Here is a 22,775-nt window from a genome sequence, read left to right on the forward strand (position 1 = left end):
ACCAGCAATCCAGTCTCAAGTCTCCGTTGCCTCTTGGCTATATCCTCGTGGATGACGCTCCACCACCTCAAATTTAAATTAAAACTAAGCTCCTATATTTCCTCCTAATCCAGCCCAATATCAACTTTTTCCATCTCAATAAACGGAAAAATCCCTCCTTGACTAATGCAACCTTCTCCTCTTGCCTATCCCAACTACAATCTATCCAAAATGCTGCTGCCAGACTCATTGCCCTCTCACTCTCACCCCTCCACTATGCAAATCCCTACACTGGCTTCCCGTATCTTCTAAAATCAAATGTAAAACCCTAGCTCTGACTTAAAGTAGAAATCTCAGAATGACTGTGCAACCCACCTTACATCAGCCTTAATCCCCAAATATATACCTAAACACCCACTATGTTCTGCCCATGACATCCGCCTTTCCTCCTGCCTTATCACTTCCTCTCACTTCCCCTTGCAAGACTCGTCCTGTGCTTCCCCCTCTCTCTGAAATTCTCTACTATGCACCATCAGACTCCCCCAACTTTCAGACATTTAAACACTCGTTAAATCTAATCTTTTAAAGGTAGCCTATCTGGCATACCTCTAGCATCAAACTTTCCTCTCTACCCTCTTCCAACTCCATTGTGATCAGCTGTTTGGCTGGACCAATGTTCACGATATCCTCTAGATTGGAAGCTCACACAAGCATTACCTTGTTGTATCTGTTTGTAAATGTTTGTCCTTATTTGTAGGTAACTCTGTTTATGTAAGTATCAAATCTCTGTACCCTCATTGTACCCACTGTGGAATATGCTGGTGATTTACAAATGATAATAATATTTATATACATAAATAGGGCTCCATTGTACATTTTGACCTATATACAGAGTTGCCATGCTGGCTTTTATCTTACTGGATTTTCTTGTTTTTTCTGCTCTCACATTTTCTTACACATTTCCTTGCACAGCAGTTTAGATTGGTATAGAGTAGAATGCAGATTTTGTTCATATCCTGAGAACAAAATGCCACTATTCCTAATAAATTCAACAAAAGATACAATATAATAAATGTTTAACCCTCCCAATTGAGAAGGTAGATTCACAATGTTGGGCCAGTCTCCCTCCTCTCTCTCCCTCCCCTGCATCTGATGATTGCATGCAGTGTGTGAAATATCAATAAATCAACCACTCCTCTCTGAGTCTGACAAGCCGAGTCTAATTGATCTCTAAATAACAGATTAGGCCTGCCTGCAGCACTAAGGAGGAGAGAAGAGGTGGGAGGAAGGCACTATGTGCTATAGTGGGTAGGGAGTGACTGGGTGTATTGTTCGACTTTGGACTGCAAGATCTCCATAACAGATGATTGAGTATGAACTGGTGTGTTAGTGTTGTGTGGCGTTCAAGCACAAAAGGGGTTAATGTTCAATGGAGTCAAAAACAGACCACATAAGGGGCAACAAATGCATAGGAAAAAGACACAGTGGCAGTAAATGCGCAGAGAATCAGAACCGTTGTATCTGAACTGTCCATTGGCTGGCACCAAAGATACACAGCCCCGTTCGGCTTAAGAAATGCAAGGAATGAAGAAGAAGGTGCTGACAAATAAAACATGAGAAAGTGTTGACAGTTGATAAAACCAGTGTTGGGAATACACATGTGCATAGTGAGTTGTGAATTTTATAAGATTACGGTTTCAACAGTATTTATACTAGTGTTTTGTGAGTGATTCTTTGTCTAGACCAAGAAGAGCTCATGAACTATGATCCCACTTCTCTTCCTCATTCCACTGACCAAGATTAGATAACAACACACATAGACACAGTACTGAATTTTGGTTTAAGGCCACAGCTTTACTTAGCATGCCAACCAACATAACATAACTATCTAACAACCAAACGTAGCCAGACTTCCCGTTCCTATTTTTTGAGCCCATGCAATGCATAGGACTCTTGATCCTCTTGCTGGAAGAAAAACTAAGAGCAAAAATGATCGATTTCCACCTTAGGAGAACAACCACATTCTCACTGCCCAGGCAGAATATGACACTGTATCCCCCAAATTAACCAATGTATTAACATACCCGATGCCACAGGCCCCAGTCTGCCAACCTCATAAAACCTAAGAAGCTGTGACAGCGATGGTGAGGGGTTACCAGGGTCTAAATCAAGGTCAAGCCCTGTTTTGATTACCCCATATCCGAGTATAAGGGTTCAAGAGACTAAGCTCTTGTGCCCAGTAACATTATATGCATAACCTGTCATTTGCATTAATGAAGAATTTCTGTGTTTTTTACCTTTCCAGGGATGCCAGCGAGCAGGGTTTGCTAGGGCATGAGTTTCAAGGGGGGTTTTGCAGAGGAATTGCAGTTCCCCTAAAAATGTATTGATTCTCAGATACATGTAGGCACATTGTCCAGTCAATATCTCCATTTGAAAATGCTTGTGCGACTAACCGCTAGGGTTCCCTGCTTCAGCATAGCCCAGAAAGGTAAATGGGGCAAAGGGATGAAAAGTGTCCCAGTAACTAAAAGGGTCCCTAGGTTAAGGGGGATACCCCAGTAAATACCCAGGTAGCACAGAACCTATATTGGGTTTATGGGTGCTCCAACCATATATGAGGTTATGAGGGGACTCTCAGAGTCCAGTCTAAGTCCCATAGATAGTGTGTGGGGAATAAGGGTTGATAGAAATAAAAGTGCATATTTCTATTCTGTTCCCCATACCCAGAGACTTAGGAAGGTTTTAAAGTATATTTTTATTAATACTGTGATAGTGCTATAATGTACTGTTGTGCACTGTAAATGAGCTGGGACTATCAGAACCAATGTTCATACAGACTGTCAGGGCTACCAGAGAAAAAGGAGAACATCGATGTCGAAGCCATCCAAAACACAGGGACTCACCAGGAAAAATTAAAACAAAATATTTATTGGAGTTACATTAAAAAAGTGGGGATACTCAGGACGGACAAAAACAGAAGAACCTCCTCCCACGCGTTGCGGGCATGTACTGCCCTTTCTCAAGGCAAGTTACCTTTGAGCTTATCAGTTGGGTTGTTTCTTCTGTCAGGGCTACCAAGTTGATGCCAGTAAGTCTGCTGGACATCGGACTTCAAAGTAGCCAGAGGATGCCAGAGGTGTGGGAGCCATTTAGGTGGCAGGGAAGAGCTCAAGTACCCACGTCCTGGGAACAATGGCAGTCGTCTGGGCTGCCATTTGTTCTGCCAGACCTGGAGGAGCCTTACCCAGTGCGTGGCATAAGATAGCCAGGGACGTAGGAGGCAAACTTGCGTATGTCCCTAGGCAATTTCAGATTTCCCACTGACCCGGCTTTCTAGACAGGCTTGGCTCTGATTGGCTACTGAGAAAGTTCCCACGCGCTGATTGGCTGTGGTATTTTGTGACTGAATCTCCAAATACTATAAGAAATGCCTGAGCCAATCAGGTTTGAGATTTCCAGCGGTAGAAGAGCGGGCTGTCTTTTCAAAGATGCTCTTGCACGAATAGCAGAGCAACAGGCTTCGATTTCAAACTTGGAAAGACTGCCCGCCAGAGACTAAGTGCCGTTTTTAGCGCCCAAGTTCTAATAATTGAACGCAGCTGTGATTGCAAGCCGATTTTAGTTCCAGGAGTTTGGTACTAACCTCGGGTCAAAAAGTGTCCAATTTCTCAGAAGAGAAGGGAGCGGCGGCATGTGGAACGTCACACCGATTTGGGAACAAGAGGATTTCAGGCTAAGTCCTGGTCAGGGGAAAACTCTTATTTAGAGTTCCCTGCACCTGGAACAGTCTAGTTTTCGATTCCCAGACCCCCAGTAAGTGTACTTTTTGTCTGTATTTTGTGTTGCACTGTGTGTATGCCTATTTCTGTGAATAAATCACAATTTATTTCATTATTTTGTTTTGGTCAATGAATAATCTTGGTAAAAAGGTGTAAACTGCCTGGTCTCCCGTGACAGTGACAAACAAAGAACCACAACCAATTACTATCTTACCCTGATTATTCCCTTTTTCTTTTTTTCTTTTAAAATATATTTTCTTTTTTTATACAAGGCCATATCGCTCAAAACATAGGAACGATACAATATGCACAAAGTATTCATAAAAACAGCTGTTAATGCTGACTCCTAAACAAAATTCCATCATTACAACCATACAGTATGTAGGATTTTCCTGGCACAATGCTCAAATAGGAGGGACAACTACCTTGACCAAACTGGGTAAGTGGATGTTCCCCCAAGGGTACTAATCTGTATAGACCTGGTCTAAACTCCTCCATTTCCCCTTACACCAAACACCCTTAACCTTACCCCCATAAAAACACTGGTGAGGGAAGAGGGAGCACCACCAGTCATGCTGTACCATGCCATACAGTAGCTCATAGCTTTCTTATACTATTGCTTTTCACACAAACAATATTACCTTCTCTCTGTCAGACTCACCTTCGTTCATCTAGTAATGTCATTAAGGGCAGGTGGTGTGTCTTTGTTGGGGGTGAGGCCAACTCTGATTGCCAGGGAGGAAAAGTTTGTATGTATGCAGTATGCATATGCCTGATTTTATATAATCAAAACTTCTACAACGTTTGGAGCATATACTGATTTATATTAATAATAACAGTTTTATTTCATGCAGCGCTTTTCTCCCAATAAGGGTTGCCACCTTCTACTGAAGGCCAACTCGGATAATTTTTTTTAAACTGCCGTGCTTACCTTTAGGGGCATCCTCCGAGCATCTTCTCTCTGCAACTCTTCTCAATATGGCTGCGTGGCGTCACATAGCGCTGTGTTTCCATGACAATGGGATGCAATGTGACATCACGACATCACGCGGTGTCAAGTTGCCATGGCAATGGGTGCCTAGAGTCACGTGACGGCGCCACGCTACATCGTGACATCATGTAGCATCTTGTTGTCATGCACCAGATGTCAAATTGACGCAGTTACGTCATGTTGCGTTCCAGTTGGCAGGGCAACGCGGCACCATTTGACACGGCACTGCCATATTGAGTATATTTGCAGGGGGAAGATGCCGGAGCATGCCATGTCTCTACCACAGGACCGTGGTGTGACGGTTCAGGGGATTCCTTCCCCTTCTTTCTCTCCCTCTGTCCCCTCTCTGGCCAATCCCTCTGCTTCTACCCACTCCTGTCCCACTCCGTCTCCCTCTCTCACTGCCCGATTACCTCAGCGCATGCCCCGCAGGTCGCACGCACCCGCGCGGTCCCCGAGCCCCTGCAGCAACACTCCCCACTCCCAGTCACTCCCTGTGCCTGCTGCCTGTACCTCACCTCCAGTGGCGGTCCCGTCCGGTCCTCTGCTCACCTCCGCTGGGATGCCCGTGGCGCAGCGCTCCATGCGGCTGGTGACGCAGCCTGCGTGCGTGCACCCTCGGCTTACAGAGGGCGCATGCACACGCTCCCCTAAGTCCTGTCATGCCTCTGACTCCTCCACCCATTCCTTGCAGGCGATTTCACTCTCTGACCCTTCTGTCTCCTCCTCTTCTCTCCCTGACCTATCCTTTTTGTCTCCCACTTCTCTCTCTGCTCCTCCCCTCTCTCCTATTGGTGTGTCTCCCTTTATAATCCCTGTCTGCCCTCTCTATCGTCGCTCTGCATAGTTCCTGTTTCCCTGTGTGTGCTGACCTATGCTGTGCTCCCTCTGTGTCCCTGCTGTTTCCTGCTCCTGTGTCACTTTGGATTTCCCTGGCTTTGACCCCTGCTTGTCCTGGACTAACCTGCTCTCTGTACTCCTTGAACCTTGCTACGAACTCGACTTTGCTGACCTCTGGAATCCTTGGACCTGGCTTTGTACTCTGACGACTCTACTCTCTGGACCCCTGGACATTGGCACACGGACACGACCATTCTTACGCTTAACCCTACAAGACGTTGCAAGTATCTTAATCACTCTCTCAACAGGCCCAGCAACGCTATACCACACTCCGGGCTTGCTCCCACTGCTGTGGGTGTGTGGTGTAATACTGTTCCCACCTCAGTACTGTGGTCCTGCCAGGTCTGCGGGGATACAGGCGTGACATTATGCAGAGCCCAACAAAAACAGACCCCCCTGAGGTGGGTACAAGTATTTCAATAGAGGCCTTTACAATTCGTCAGTAACCAGTTGTCTACTGTCTCCCAGCAATTGGCCAAGTTCTCCCCTCAGGAGAGTCCCATTGCTCCTATGCTACCGCTTGCCACAAACTACGCCAACCCTGGGCCCCGTATTCCTTCTCCGAATCGCTACGATGGGGACCCCCTCGCCTTCCGCGGTTTCTTAAACCAATGTGAGGTGCAATTTGAGATGTCCCCCTCCCTGTTTCCCACTGGTCGTGCTAAAGTAGCGTATATCTACGCCTTGCTCAGGGGTGACGCTCTCGCCTGGACCTCCCCCCAGTGGGAGCGCAAAACCGAATTAACGCAAGATTACTCTCTCAAGACGCGAGTTTCAACTTGTATTTGATACTCCTTCATGGCGCGAGACAGCCGCCTTCTCTCTTTTTTACATTTCACAGGCTCGAAGATCTGCTGCCAAATACGCCATCGAGTTCCGTACGCTAGCCGCTGAAACCCAATGGAATGATGAGGCACTCGCCGCCGCGTACTGGCACGGACTCTCAGATATGTTGAAAGATGATCTAGCTACTCATGCCCGGCCTTCTTCCCTGGAGGAGTTTATTACCCTGAGCGTACGCATGGATCAGCGTACTCAGGAGCGACGGCACGAGAAGCACTGTTCTCGCTCTCCTTCTTCTGTTGTTTCTCACAGGTCGCCTACAACACCTCTCCTGGTACTGGAGTCTCCGGAGCCGATGCAGGTCGGCAGTCAGCAACTTCGGGCCACGGAGAGAGTGCGGCGTCGCCTGAATAGACTTTGCTTCTACTGTGCTTCTCCGGAACATCGTCTCCAGAATTGTCCCCTGAAACCGGGAAACGGGCACACCCAGTAAAGGTAGAGGGGCTTCTCTACTATCTGCGGTTGCCAAACAGAAGATTGAGGCGGATCGTCATCGTCAACCTGGTCCTTCTTTCAAACCCGGACACAGGGTGTGGTTATCATCAAAGAATATCAGGCTTAAAACGCCATCTCCCAAATTATCGTGCCAAATGGCACAAAAATAAACAACAAGTTTAAAACAGATACAATAGATCCAGGCAAAATGGCCTTCTTCCAATCCGCTGCCATCCTTGGTGAAGGTTGATGGATCCTCAACTTGACCTGAGGCAATGGTTCCTCCATTGATTGAAGAGCAGTCTCTGGTATTTATTATTTTTTCTTCTTTTCTTAATTTATTGGAAGCTGTCCCCTTTCTTCTCTCCTTTCTTCATCCATGATGTTGATTCGTTGTTTTCTTACTTTCAAATGAGACATTCCAGGCCTTATGTAAGGCTGATGGTGTCACATTATACAGTCCCATGGTACATCTACTAATCCTATTGGTTGATGTACCATTTGATCCCATCAATTTTGATTAAAAATGAACTCTCAATCAAAACTTAAGGAATCCCATGGTATATTAAGCAACCTGATTGATTGATGTACATGAATTCCTTCCATTTTTTGGTGTTGAGGTCACATTAAAGGGAATGAATCACATGGTACACATTAACCAACCATTAGCTTATCTTACCTAATGTATGTATATAATGGACAATATTGGCCCTTATATAACTAGAAAATATAGGGCTAATGCCACCCTGGAGTAGATGATAAAATATTTGCATTATATTTACCATTAACATAACATACCGTTACTGATAAAAATCAGAATTTTCAGGATTGCATATTTCTGCAAAAAAATGCGTTATTATGACTATTTTTACTGATACTGTACCAATATTTTTTTATGAATCCGCTAAAAAGTGTGCTATTTTTGGGAGTGAAACTTTGATGAATTGCATAAAAACAGAACATTTTTTTTGGGATGATAAAAAAACGCATTTTCTGGTTACCGCATCTTGATGTATCCAGGCCTTTGTCTCTTGATATTTACTTCTTGGTCTCTTGCTTATAAGCATAAGCCTCCCATGGTTCATTATCAAGATCTATGGCTACATTCAAAACTTACAAAACCCTACAGCAATTTTGGTTGAAGTTAATTTTGTTCCCATTTGGAATTAACTGCTGGAGGATTTATGTCAGGTTTTTGTACGTACAGGGGATCCATGCCTTGTTTTAATTTTCTGTGCTTTCTTTTATTTTTTGTTCTGTGATAGTTAATTAATAAAGATTTCGTGAATTTGTACTTCAAAGGTATACTAGAGTGCTTTTGTTTGGGGCTTTACCTTCTCCTACTATATGATTATACTGTATATGATTACATTAAACTCTGTTAAAGTGTAGTTAATATCACATCTGGTCCACAAAAATTATAATACAGGTGTTATTTCCACAATTTTAAGTGGTATTCATCCACATTGCTCTAAGAATTTACCGGGTGTGATATTTGGGCAAAAATTGTGATGCGCAATAATATTTTGATAATAGGCTTGCCCAAGGTCACAAGGAGCTGACACCACGATATTCAGACTTCTTCCAAAGCAAGGTATTTTTTTTACCAGTGCTTCCCTCTCTAAAGTGGACTGGTTAGGGTAGAAGAAGTACAACATACTCCGTGTACTCCTAACTCTTTCATTCTGACCAACCTCTGTCTTACCAACCTCTTACCTGGCAATATACATGCCCAAAAGTGCTATAGAGTAAATATCACTACATCTATACAAAAATATACATACAGTATAACATTTAAAAAATAAATTACTCTTAAAAATAAAATAAATTACTCTTAAAATAAACTCTTAAACATATCTTATTCATTACTGTATGACAATGCATGAAAAATATAATAAAAATATAAATGCATTCTTTCTGAACTCTAGTAGTCTAGACCATGTATACTTAAAAGTACTGTAAAAGTAATATTGTTTTTTTTTAAGTTAAAAAATAATGCATAACTCACATTAATATATCCTGGGTATCATTACGTCTCCCCAATCTTCTATATGTGTAAATATATAAATGAATTATTGTATTCATTATAATATAGTTCTTAGTCTATTAAATATTATAATAGTTCATAGGAACAGTGAAACACATCTCCAGAGATCAATTAACAAATAATTGGCTATACTTCTAAATCCTTCATTATATGATAACTATTTAGATATTACATTTAATTAAATTATATGACAAGTTATATGGGCTTTTAAAAAAATGGTTTAAGATCAAAATCCTCATTAAGCTCTTTGTCATTTAATGTATTCTGAGTATGAATCCAAAATGTTTCAAGTACAAAACAAATTAGCCGTCTAAAGTCACCTTCCCGATCTGCTTTAATCTGTTCCATATTCAGAAGCGTACCTGTGTAGCAGATGTTATTGCACATGTTATCGCACGATAATACATTTCCAATTACGTTTTAACGGGTTATTCTACATTTTGCTAATCTTTCAGTGAGGTTTGGAATGCAAACAAATGGAGCGGAAAAGTGCCAAATTGCACGATTTTGCAAACTAATTGTGTGATTCTGCTTTGTTGTGTTTTTTTTGCTGCACCAGGGAAGATTGTCCACAGGCTTGCCCCCGGGCCAATCAGGTTGCAGAAATGTGGGCCAGATGCAGGGCAGTGCTGTGTCATTGAAAGGCTGCTGCAGTTGGTAGCAGCTGCACAAACTTTAATGTATGTATGGGGTGTGTGTGAGTTAATCTAGCGTTTGTATGGGCTGTGTGGGGGTTACTGTGGTGCATGTATGTGGTGTGTGGGGATTACTGGTGCATGTATGTGGTGTGTGGGGATTACTGGTGCATGTGTGTGGGGAATACTGATGCATCCTGGGCAAATGTTATAGCCCAGAATGAGATGAGAAATATTGTTTATATCCCTATGAAATGACTGCTGCCTTCTAAGAAATAAAAGTAACATGTTATTTTTGTATAGTATAGAAACACATTTCAAGGCACTTTGCAATTATACTTCAAACATCTAAATGCAATATTTGGAGTTGATGTTGGAATCAGGCATTGCTTTTAATGACACACTTACACTACTCAGCATGGTCTTCTTTTGTTGTGTTTTGATTAATCTTTACCACAATTATTTTTTGTATGAGAAGGGTATTCATAGCACTTTTGAAAATACCTAAATGTTGATCCAAGGTTCCTATCTCTATGTGACTATTACTAATTTCTATTGAAGTGAAGCGCATCTAGCCTTATTAAATATGGTAAATGATCTGTTAACAACTATTATGGTCAGCATTGTATCCTCCAAAAGGGGAGGATAGAAAAAATAAAATATATTATATATAGTATTATATTAAATTAAAGTATATTATATATAGTGTTATCACATTTTAAGTGGGCAAGGACCACACTCAAATGGGAAAAACGCAAAGTGTGTTTATTTCTAAGTAGGCTGGGAAAATCCTCATAAAACATGAATGAAAGAAAAAAAAATTCAAAACAAATTAGGTTCCTCCGTTATTGGTGTTCGACACCTAATGCATCAAAATCTGTGGCCGTGATCGCTGGTGATATTTGGCAGTGCTGCAATGACCAGGGAGGGGATTTGAATCATATGTTAGGGTTTTGTCATAAATGAAAGAGTTTATGAATGCTTTTGCATCATTTAATTAGATTGGTAGTAAAAAAATATTCCTTATTTTTTTCCAATTTAAGGTATTAATTGTTGACTTAATCATGTCAATAAGGCCCTTATCAATATGTTGCGAAGATGCTTCCCCGTGCTGATCAAGATATCAACTATATTAAAAGGAATGGCACAAACAATTTCTCCTGCACGTGGAAGACATCTCCAACATATTGAATAAGGACCGACATATGAAATCAGATTGATTGCAATGCTCACCATGCATGTTAAAAGGCTTCTTTTTTTTTTAAGTGGTGATCCGTTGGGAAATGTTCCATTATTTACCTGATTTAGTTGATTTGCATAGGTTGTCCCATTTTGCTTGAAACAATATTGATTATTGTAATGTATATGGGAATACATGGTTTGGGATTTTTAAATAACAAGAGTTAAATGGATATTGTGTCAACGTTTGTTAGTATATCTATTGCATTTCCCATTTGGTATTCAATTGTTATCACAAGACATTTACTATTTGTTCATACTGTATTATTCATTTTTGTTGTCACTGTTACATTAAGTCCAGTTTAGATTCCCCTGAGGAACAGCAAGGAAATGTATTTGCTACAGCTGAGTGAATGCATTGCCAGAGATATCGCATTAGCATCCTTTTTCTGAACACTGTTTGCAGGAGAACCTCAACCTGGGGTCACAAGGAAGATAAGTTAGGCTACAATTGTATTTCTTAGATCAATACATTATTTAAAGAAATTGGCTAGCTGTGGGGCACAGAAAAATAACTGAATTTTCCCCCAAACCACAAAGAATGTCTGAAACAAGAAGGAACCTAGTTTGTGTATTCAAGAGCATTCACAGAGTAAAACCCTTTCTTCTTAGATAAACTGTTTTGAATTGTACTCTATTTTAACAACAAACAATTATTACAGGAGACCAGGTTACTTACACCATTTTTCCGGGATCATACATTGAGCAAAACAAAGTAATTAAATACGCAAAATACAGACAAAAAGACACACTTACTATGGGACTGGGGTCGAAAATTAGACTTTCCTAGGTAAAGGGCTCTTTGGGCGAATTTTACCTTGACAGAGACAGCCCAGAATCTCTGGAACCCAAACCGGCATAAAGTTCCACACACCACTGCTACGTTCTCTTCTGAGAACTTGGTTCCCCCTGACCGTGAGTTAGTCCAAATCTCCTGGAATTGAATCAGCATAAAATCTCAGCCGCGTCTGCAACGATCGTTTCTGAGAACTTGGGCGCAAAGGTCGCGACTTAGTCTCTGGCAGGCAGGCGTTTCAGGCTTAAAATCGGAGCTGGTTGCTCTGCTATTCGCACAGCAGCAACTTTGAAAAGCCCGCCCGCGCTCTTACTACCAGAGAACTACAATCTGATTGGCTCACAGAATCTAATAATATTCTGAGTTTCACTAACAAAACTCAGCACCAAATCAATGTGTGGGAAAATTCCCAAGAAACCAATCAGAGCCATGCCGGCTGGAAAATCTGGGTCAGCGGGAAATCTGAAATAGCCAAGAGACACGCGCAAGTCTGCCACCTCTCCCTGGCTATCTCATGCCACCAGCTGGGCAGGCTCCACCAGGTCTGGCAGAGCAAGTGGCATTCCGGAGGACTGTCATTAATCTCCGGACCTGGTACTCCACCTTTCCCTGCTGACCAAATGCTATTCTCACCTATGGTATCCTCTGGCTGCTTTGAACTCCGATGTTCAGCAGACTTACCGGCGCCTATGGGTTAGCTCGGACAGCCTGTTTGGACATAGGTTCCGAATGTAAAAACACATTCATTTAATAAAGTAAATTTTACTATACTTCTGAGTCTTGGGGAACAAGGGACAGAACAAGAAAAATGTTGTAGTTTTATTTCTATTTGCTTTATTCCCCACACACTTTCTCTTGGACTCAGTCTGGACTCTGAGTCCCCCTTCAACCTAATATACAGTTGGGTACCCACAAACGCCATACTGGTTGTGGGTCACTAGCTAGGGTACCCACCTTAACCTAGGGATTCCCTCAGCTACAGGAATAGATGTTTTATCCCTGTGCCCCTTTCTTCTTTCTGGGCTGTGCTGAAGCAGGGTACCCTAGTGGTAAGTCATGCTTTCATTTTCACGGGGAGATATTGTTGGGGCAATGTGCCAACATGTATCTGAGAATCAGGCATGATTCTCAGGTACATTTATGGGGGAACTGACAACTCCGGACACCAACCTCCTAGGCACATTCTCTCAATGGTTCCTCTGCAATATCCCCCTCCCCCCCCCCCCCCCCCCCACCACCCTGAGACTCATACCCTAGCAATCCCTACTTGCTGGCATGCCCGGAAAGGGAAAAACACAAAAAAATAATTTTATTACATACAACACATTGAAATTGTACAATGTTACAGGGCCGAAGAGCTAACTCTCTTGGACCATTATACGCGGATCAGGGGTAACCAAAGAAAAAGGCTTAACCTTTATTTGAGAGCCTGGTTACCCCCTACTGTCACAACAATAACTGCTCAGAAAGCTCTATGATATAAGTTCATTAAATGTTCTTACTTCTACAATTCAAATATTGCATAAGTATAAGAGTTCTTGGCTTTGTTGCTTTTGTATAAGAAAAAGGTAATTTGTGAATCAATACCATTTCACATACTGTAGTTTTGAAGGGATAGATTAGTATCAGCCCAAACCATTTTGTTTTCCCAAACACTGATAAAATGTTTTGCATGAATATGGCAGTTCTATTGCTATGTTATCAATTCCCATTGAATAAGAAATAATTGCACTGTAATGTGAAATCAATACATTGCAAAAGAGATTGTTATTCTGTAGTCTGTATTTATTCCCTCCATTTTCCTTTTTTCTTCCAGTTTTTGCTTCAATGCTTTCATAATATCAAAATGATGTGTACAAAGCAGAAAACATTTTCAATAGGAAAAAGAACCAGGAAATGCTTTGAGAAAGTGAGGGGGGAAAGAAAAACGATTGGATCAACCCGTTTTCATGACCCGTAATTTGATTTCATTCACCAGCATGAATAAGGTCAAAGGTCACATGTAGTATTATTCCTCCTCTGGTGTTTTCCATAAAGATTACAAACGTTAGGAAAGCCCATGGTGTAATGTATCAAAGGTTCCCAGCTGCAAAACTGAAGCAAATTATCTGCTAGCCTATCAGTCTTGAAAAAGCGCACAGGCGCGAAACGATCGTCGACAGAGGCTGTAATATACTGGCAGTATCACTCTGAGCCTTTGAAACTAATGCAGCATTAGAGTGAGTCTTAAGGTGGCAATTTTGAGGACAGTGGTTGAGAAAACCATGTATATACATACTTAGCCTCAGCAGCTCACCTTACTATTCCAGAAGCACAGCTGGTAAGACACATACTTTTCTTACCTTCCGAGAACTCACTTCACCACTGCGTGATCATTGTAAGTGCTCTGAATATTGGTTAATTTACTGGACCATAGCGGAGGTTAACTCACTGTGACGGCATTTAAACCGCCTATGATCATACATATAGATGAATTAATATTAAGGTTGTGATCTAGAGCAGCGGTGCGCAAACTGGGGGGCGCGCCCCCCTGGGGGGGCGCAAGATTGTTTAGGGGGGGCGCAGGAAGCAGCGGCGATTTTGCCAGGAGCAGAGGGAAAAAAGCCGTCTGCAGCTGCAATTTTTCTTTTGGCCATTAGGTGGCGCTGTGCTGCGCTGTGCTACAGTACACAGCAGCATCTCGTTGCTTCCTGCATCAGCGACATGGGGAGAGGGGGTGAGTGAGACTGGCACATGGGGGGAGTGAGACTGGGACATGGGGTGAGTGAGACTGGCACATGGGGGGGTGAGACTGGGACATGGGGGGGAGTGAGACTGGGACATGAGGGGGAGTGAGACTGGGACATGAGAAGGAGTGAGACTGGGACATGGGGGGGAGTGAGACTGGGACATGGGGGGGAGTGAGACTGGGACATGGGGGGGAGTGAGACTGGGACATGGGGGGGAGTGAGACTGGGACATGGGGGGGAGTGAGACTGGGACATGGGGGGGGGAGTGAGACTGGCACATGGGGGGGGAGTGAGACTGGCACATGGGGGGGGAGTGAGACTGGCACATGGGGGGGGAGTGAGACTGGCACATGGGGGGGGAGTGAGACTGGCACATGAGGGGGGGAGTGAGACTGGCACATGGGGGGGAGTGAGACTGGCACATGGGGGGGGAGTGAGACTGGCACATGGGGGGGGAGTGAGACTGGCACATGGGGGGGAGTGAGACTGGCACATGGGGGGGGAGTGAGACAGGGACATGGGGGGGGGAGTGAGACAGGGACATGGGGGGGAGTGAGACAGGGACATGGGGGGGGAGTGAGACTGGGACATGGGGGGGAGTGAGACTGGGACATGGGGGGGGAGTGAGACTGGGACATGGGGGGGGGGAGTGAGACTGGGACATGGGGGGGAGTGAGACTGGGACATGGGGGGGGAGTGAGACTGGGACATGGGGGGGGGAGTGAGACTGGGACATGGGGGGGAGAGTGAGACTGGGACATGGGGGGGGGAGTGAGACTGGGACATGGGGGGGAGTGAGACTAGGACATGGGGCGGGAGTGAGACTGGGACATGGGGCGGGAGTGAGACTGGGACATGGGGGGGGGACTGGGACATGTGGGGGGAGTGAGACTGGGACATGGGGGGGAGTGAGACTGGGACATGGGGGGAGTGAGATTGGGACATGGGGGGGAGTGAGACTGGGACATGGGGGGGTGGGAGAGTGAGACTGGGACATGGGGGAGTGAGTGTGAGACTGGGACATGTGGGAGTGAGTGTGAGACTGAGGCATGGGGAGGGTGTGAGTGACATCAGGGGGGGGAGAGTGTGAGATTGGGAGGGGGGTGAGAGTGAGTGTGACATGGGGAGGGGGGTGAAAGAGCTACATGGGGATGGGGATGAGAGAGACATTGGTGGGAGGGAGGGAGACACTGGCAGGAGGGAGAGAGACACACAATGGCTGGAGGGAGAGTGTGAGAGAGACACCGGGTGGAGGGAGAAACAATAGCTGGTTGGAGAGTGCAAGAGAGACACTGGGGGGAGGGAGAGGCAATGGCTGGAAGGAGAGTGAGAGACAATGGAGGGAGGGAGACACTAGGGGGAGGGAGAAAGAGAGAGAGACACACAGGGGGAGGGAAAGAGAGTGGGGGGAGACACTGAGGGGAGGGATAGAGAGGGACTGGAGGGGGAGTGTGAAATACAGGGAGTTGGAGAGACTGGAAGAGGAGTGTGAGACTGGAAGAGGGGAGAGAGTGAGAGACAATGGGGGGAGGGAGAAAGAGACGCACACTGGGGGGAGAGGGGGAGGCACTGAGGGGAGGAATAGAGAGGGACTGGAGGGGGAGTGAGAAATACAGGGAGAGACTGGAAGAGGTTAGAGAGGTCCTGAGGTGTTCTAATGTGGCGGGAAGAGAGAGATTAATAATACAGCAGAAATGGGAACGCTATTAGACAAATATTATAATATTTATTTTTAAGTTATGTAATTTGTGCTATAAATACTTTTTTTGTAGACGCGTGGCGGGGGCGTTACAAAGCTGGTTCGCACTGACGTCATGCACTGCACATGCACTGACGTCATGTGATTTTGATTACATCAGGCAGGGGGGGGCCGAGAAATTTCATGGATGAAAAGGGGGGCTCGGCATAAAAAGTTTGCTCACCCCTGATCTAGAGGACAGTGGTTATGAACACCACATATATATATATAGAGCCTTAGCAGCCTTTAACATCATTATGAATCAGGACAGTGGTTAAAAACGGATCAGCCTTTATTGATCTATGCTACTTGGTTTACCCTCAGTGATCACATCTTGTTCAGTGCTTCTAATAGTGGTTAAGTAATACTACTACAGTTAATATTTTGGGTACAATTTAGAGGACAGTGGTCCATGTACACCACGTACTAGTATCTATACTGAGTCTTAGCAGCCTTTGCTACAACAGAGCACAGAGTTAAAGATACTAATAATGCCATTATCCACATGATTGCTGTAAGTGCCCCAACTTGTGGTTAAACTATACCACAATATACATTAAGTTGGTGCTCTTCCCTAGCAACCTATCTGTTAATATTTACTCACATATTTTAATATATAATGTTCAATTCTTAATGACCTAACTAGAGCCTAGAGGTATATACGATTGCGTAACATAATTGCTAATTGAGTCCTCACATGGATGATTATTGGCAACTTAGCAAGTTTCCTTCAAGTGCAAATATTTGAATGCATAACTTGGCTATGCTTGAATACATCCACTATAACAACAGTGGGATACACAGGTAGAGACAATTGTATCCTACAGTATCTCACTAAAAATTGTAACAATTTACACCAATCTATCTACTTTGTCTACCCGTCTATGTTACAAAGAGGCGTCACCTCTTAATAGGGTGGAGATACATATACGTTAACTGACTTCTGAATATCAGTCTTGCTACTTATGTACCCAAAATCCCAATGCACCAATTCAAGATAGGGTGTTGGTTATGTTGACACGACTGGACAATCTTTTTGGTCTACCTAGACTAACGATTTAAGGAGTGGATCATTTAACCACACTATAATCTTGTATCAGCTGTTATAGCTACCTCTAACACAGGCTTAGTTCGGTTCTTTAATTATTGTGAGTTCGTCTTTTTGTGCACACTTTCTTTTAATTATAGGTTTAATAAAGATTATTTTTAATTAATACCAATTTACACATTTAGGTAATTGAGTGCTACATTAGCCGAGTTCTTTCTCTTTTGGTCTTGTTAGCAAATGATCTGCTCCAGATTTACCAAAGACATTGATTATATTGAAAACAATGATATGTTTGACACATCTTGTTCAGTGTGTTTGTCCTAGTTTTGTAGCCAGGAAACTTTTAGATCACAGCTGGGGTACATTAAATAATGGCTAAAAATGTATATATATTATATGAATATTTGGTAAACACAAAATACTCACTACTAACTAATCCTACAGGGACTTTTTTTTTAAATCACTCCCCAGATTAATGATAGATTTTTTTTAGGGGGATCTCTTATCAGAAAAAAAACCTTATTGTATTTTCCCCTGTATAACTCTTAACAACCCATGTAACATCATGTTTGTTTGGTAATTATATTAACTAATTAGATTTTCTGTTTCGAACTACCTTTGTAGTTCTTTGTTCAATATTCAAACTTCAAAAGGGGCTTTTAGCAATAATGACATGCTTCAATGGATTTGACAAGAGTATTTGTACAATTACTCATTTCATTAATGTGTTTCCTGTTTGTACACTTGGGCACCTGTTGTTTAGGATAATGTTATGCAGAAAAAAAATGTTTTCCATGTTTAAATTGTTCATTTTATGTTTGCTCTCCCACCATGCTACAGACTTTTCATTCTGTTATCACAAAAAAAATGTGTTAAATATTGCAGAAAATGAACATACTTTAACATATCAAATGAAAAACATAGAGGCATACCCCTCATTAACGTACGCAATGGGACCGGAGCATGTATGCAAAGCGAAAATGTACTTAAAGTGAAGCACTACCTTTTTTCCACTTATCGATGCATGTACTGTACTGCAATCATCATATACGTGCATAACTGATGTAAATAACGCATTTGTAACAGGCTCTACTCTCCCCGCTTGCGCACAGCTTCGGTACAGGTAAGGAGCCGGTATTGCTGTTCAGGACGTGCTGACAGACGCATGCGTGCGCTGCCGTTTGACTATTGGGCAATATGTCCTTACTCGCGAGTGTACTTAAAGTGAGTGTCCTTAAACTGGGGTATGCCTGTATACGAGTTAATGCATGTGTGACTGTGCAGTATGTCTGGGTTTCTAATAACGGCTCGAGTGACAAGCACATGGGGGTTCACTAAAGTTTGATACAGGAAACAATTGTCATTATCAGTAATTAATGCCAATTTTATTTATCAACCTATACACAGAAGCCATATTGCAAGATTAAAGCAGTAATATCAGGGTGGTTACCATGGCGATATGACAGTATTAGTTTTAATGGCAATATACGCAAAGGAGTATGCAAATGAGGAAATAACGACTAATTACTTATTCATATGCTACTCACTAAACTCTGATACCACTAGACAGATACAATATGCAAGTAAGACTAACCAACCAAGAATAAGTAATATAAAATACATAATATGAACAACAATGTAGAACATATTGATATACAGTATTATCTCCTTATTAGCCAAAGTTGCCAGCTAGTCCTTGTCAACCCATGACTACCTGGACACTTGGGCTACTGAAAGCGTAATAATCATATATAGAGTATGAATGCTTTACATTTTGTGGGTTTTTTCTGTAGGATGACATTCTATTGCAATGCTCAGATATCAAAGGGGTTAAATCATTTTTTGCTGTAGGGTTTTGTAAGAAATCCTATTTCTTGATTGAAAAGTGTGATAACATTCCTAGTGCTGAATAATGCTAAATTTGTATCTCTCCCGTTTTTCAACGCTGAGTTAAAATGATTTTCATGAGGGCAAATGAGAATGAATGATCCAACCTATTTATAAATACATTTATTATAAATAATTCTTAGTGCATACGGTGGAAATACTACAAATTATTGCTGAAATCCAATGTTACTTTAACACCAATTTTAATACAGCAGTACCAACCTTTAGTGAATGTAGCCATAGATCTTGATAATGAACCATGGGAGGCTTATGCTTATAAGCAAGAGACCAAGAAGTAAATATCAAGAGACAAAGGCCTGGATACATCAAGATGCGGTAACCAGAAAATGCGTTTTTTATCACCCCAAAAAAATGTTCTATTTTTATGCAATTCATCAAAGTTTCACTCCCAAAAATAGCACACTTTTTAGCGGATTCATAAAAAATATTGGTACCAGTAAAAATAGTCATAATAACGCATTTTATTTGCAGAAATATGCAATCCTGAAAATTCTGATTTTTATCAGTAACGGTATGTTATGTTAACGGTAAACATAATGCAAATATTTTATCATCTACTCCAGGATGGCATTAGCCCTATATTTTCTAGTTATATAAGGGCCAATATTGTCCATTATATACATTCAGTAGGTAAGATAAGCTAATGGTTGGTTAATGTGTACCATGTGATTCATTCCCTTTAATGTGACCTCAACACCAAACAATGGAAGGAATTCATGTACATCAATCAATCAGGTTGCTTAATGTACCATGGGATTCCTTAATTTTTGATTGACAGGTCATTTTTAATCAAAATTGATGGGATCAAATGGTACATCAACCAATAGGATTAGTAGATGTACCATGTGACTGGTTTAATGTGACACCATCAGCCTTATATAAGGCCTGGAATGTCTCATTTGACAGTAAGAAGACAACGAATCAACATAATGGATGAAGAAAGGAGAGAAGAAAGGGGACAGCTTCCAATAAATTAAGAAAATAAGAAAAAATAATAAATACCAGAGACTGCTCTTCAATCAATGGAGGAACCATTGCCTCAGGTCAAGTTGAGGATCCATCAACCTTCACCAAGGATGGCAGCGGATTGGAAGAAGGCCATTGGGCCTGGATCTATTGTATCTGTTTTAAACTTGTTATTTATTTTTGTGCATCTGGCAGGAATTTATTGGTCCTGATTTTTGTTTATGTTTGTGCTATCGGCAATGGATTATTTTGCATTGATTTTGTGTTTATGTTTATCGGCCATTGGGCTGGGATTATTTTATGGTGATTTTTTATGGTTGGGCATTGGCCCTTTAATGGATTCAATGTGCGGGTGCCCCTGACCCCTGAGGATGAGAAGGATAGCCTTCATCCCAGTAGGGGTAAGTAATACTTATTTATTTAGGGTCTACATTGATAGCCATATTGGCAATCTAGGCGCCATTGCACACATACTGTAGGTAGCCACAGTGACAATCAATGGATGAAATAGCTTAGTATTTATTATGTTTTTATTTATTGTAATGTTTATTTATATTTTTTTTTTTAATGCTTTTCAATGGGCAAAAGTCCTATTAGCCACATTTGGCTATTATGACTATTGCCCATTACTGTATGTGTCTGTGTGTGTGTTTGTGTGTATTGTATGTCTTTATTTATATAGCGCCAAAAGTGTACTCAGCGCTTCACAAAGAATACAGTACAGGGAATTATAATAATACAGTAAGTGCAGCAAAATTAGACAATAGGAAAGGAAATCCCTGCCCCGAAGAGCTTACAATCTAAGATGTTTAATGGTAGACTTACAGAGACAGCAGGTGAGGGAATAAGTGCTGTGTATGGCAGTGCTTGGCCACAATGGGTGGTAGGAGTGGCCGAGTGTGGGATAGAAACCATGAGTGCAGGCTGTTGGGATGCTTAACTTGTGGGGTGAGTTTTAAGGTTAATGAGTAGTAGATCAGAAGGTTAACACCATTTACAGGGGAAGAGATGACAGGGATGCATGTGTGATTTCAGGTGTGTATGTCTGGGTTAAGGCTTAGGGGAGATCTCCAGCAGCAGGAAGGAGTAGATAGAGGGTGTGAATAGAGGATTTGTGTGGGTGTTTTTTATTGAAGGGTAAATAAGTTGTTGGGAGAGAGGTGTATAAATAATGGTGCAGTGGAGAGTGAGGAAGTTGGAGAGAACAGAGATGTTCACAAAGGAGGGAGGAAACAGTAAACAGAAAAAGCAATAGGGAGGGCATTGTGAGATGTAGGAGGCGAGACAGGCCAGGTATTGGAGAATGGGAAGAGTACAAAGAATTAGAGCATTTAGAAAAACAAGTTATCACAGCTGCAGAGTTGTTGTTGTGCAGAGTCAAGATTGGGTGCGGGAAGTGAATCATGGGGGTTGATGCCCAGGGGTGGGTGGTTAGGCCTACCGGGGGGGGGGGTAGGAGGGATGAGGGATGGCGGGAGGGTTAACCTCTTCATTTCCTTAACGGGTGGACTGTAAGGTAATGAAAGGCGGTAAATCATGTATTTTCATATTGTAAATATATATATACAGTATTTTTTTTCATTATAGCTTAACATTGATTGCCAATGTGGCAATGTAGGCCCCATTGAGAAGGCCTAGGTAGTCACAGTGACAAAACAGTGGTTTTATGGTCAAAATGTATTTGATATGTATCTTTAATGCTATGCTGCTTTTTTACACACTTGATTCATTTTTGGTTAATGCCCAAAGCCACTATCAGACATATTAAGCTAATAAGGTTATTGGGAATCAGTCTAGAAGGGGGAGGAGGGGGTCATTTTCTAGGTGGGGGGGATGAAGCGGTGGTTGCCCCAGGGAGGTGGTTAGGACTCATGGGGGTTGTGGGATGGTTAACCCCTTGGTTACTTTAGTGGTTAGTAAAGCATTGCATGACAATACTTTACTAGTCACTAAGGTAGCCAATGGGGTTAAGTAGTGTATTTTTCTTTCTTCGTGTATTAACCCCTTGTGCCTGTGGTATACCTTGTTAAACAGAGGCATCAAACGTGTTAATATTATTTTGATCATAGGCTACCGTAATAATAGATATTACAGAAGCCTATTATCAAAATATTATTGCGTATCACAATTTTTGCCCAAATATCACACCCGGTAAATTCTTAGAGCAATGTGGATGAATACCACTTAACATTGTGGAAATAACACCCATATTATAATTTTTTTGGACCAGATGTGATATTAACTGCACTTTAACAGAGTTTAATGTATCCGGGTCAAAGGGGCTTATTCTGTAAACTGTGATTGATCTGATCCGCTGCATTTGCACAGAAAGCCCCATTGATAGATTGGCACAATCACAGTTTACAGAATAAGCCCCATAAACTCAAAGTGGTTAGGTTAACCATAATTTATTCCTTATGAACTTCTATCAAATTTTTAGATTATTTTTTGGGGAAATGACAGCATAAATTCCTTAGCAATCTCTCATTATCTAAGTTTTAGAAAAGATCAAATTAAATTATGGAATGTGCAGAATTACTTTAACAGTTAACAAGACACATGTTATGTCATATTGCTGATTTTAAGAAGCAACTGTAATCTACTTACAATGTAAGTGGTCCACAGGTTAGAGCACTGGTCTTTGAAATGGGCAAACAAGACTTAATTCCCAGTATCAAAACCTGGCAGGTCACTTCACTTACACATGACTGAGGCACCTGAAATTAGATTGTAAATTTT

At 42.1% G+C, this 22,775-nt stretch overlaps 1 protein-coding gene across 8 annotated transcripts in view; it reads right to left on the minus strand.

Moving 5' to 3' along the window:
* The window catches only part of LINGO2 (leucine rich repeat and Ig domain containing 2), a 1,433,890-nt gene that overhangs the window by 494,433 nt on the left and 916,682 nt on the right, over positions 1–22,775 (minus strand). The window contains exon 1 of one of the 8 annotated variants that reach the window (XM_075595769.1): positions 22,644–22,755. The exons of the other annotated variants lie outside the window; for them this stretch is intronic. The gene's annotated coding sequence lies outside the window, so the exon portion shown is untranslated. Of the gene's footprint in view, positions 1–22,643; positions 22,756–22,775 lie in introns of those variants that run through there. 8 annotated transcript variants of the gene reach the window in all.

This window comes from Ascaphus truei, chromosome 1 (assembly GCF_040206685.1).
Source record: "Ascaphus truei isolate aAscTru1 chromosome 1, aAscTru1.hap1, whole genome shotgun sequence".
Taxonomy (NCBI): Eukaryota; Metazoa; Chordata; class Amphibia; order Anura; family Ascaphidae; genus Ascaphus; species Ascaphus truei.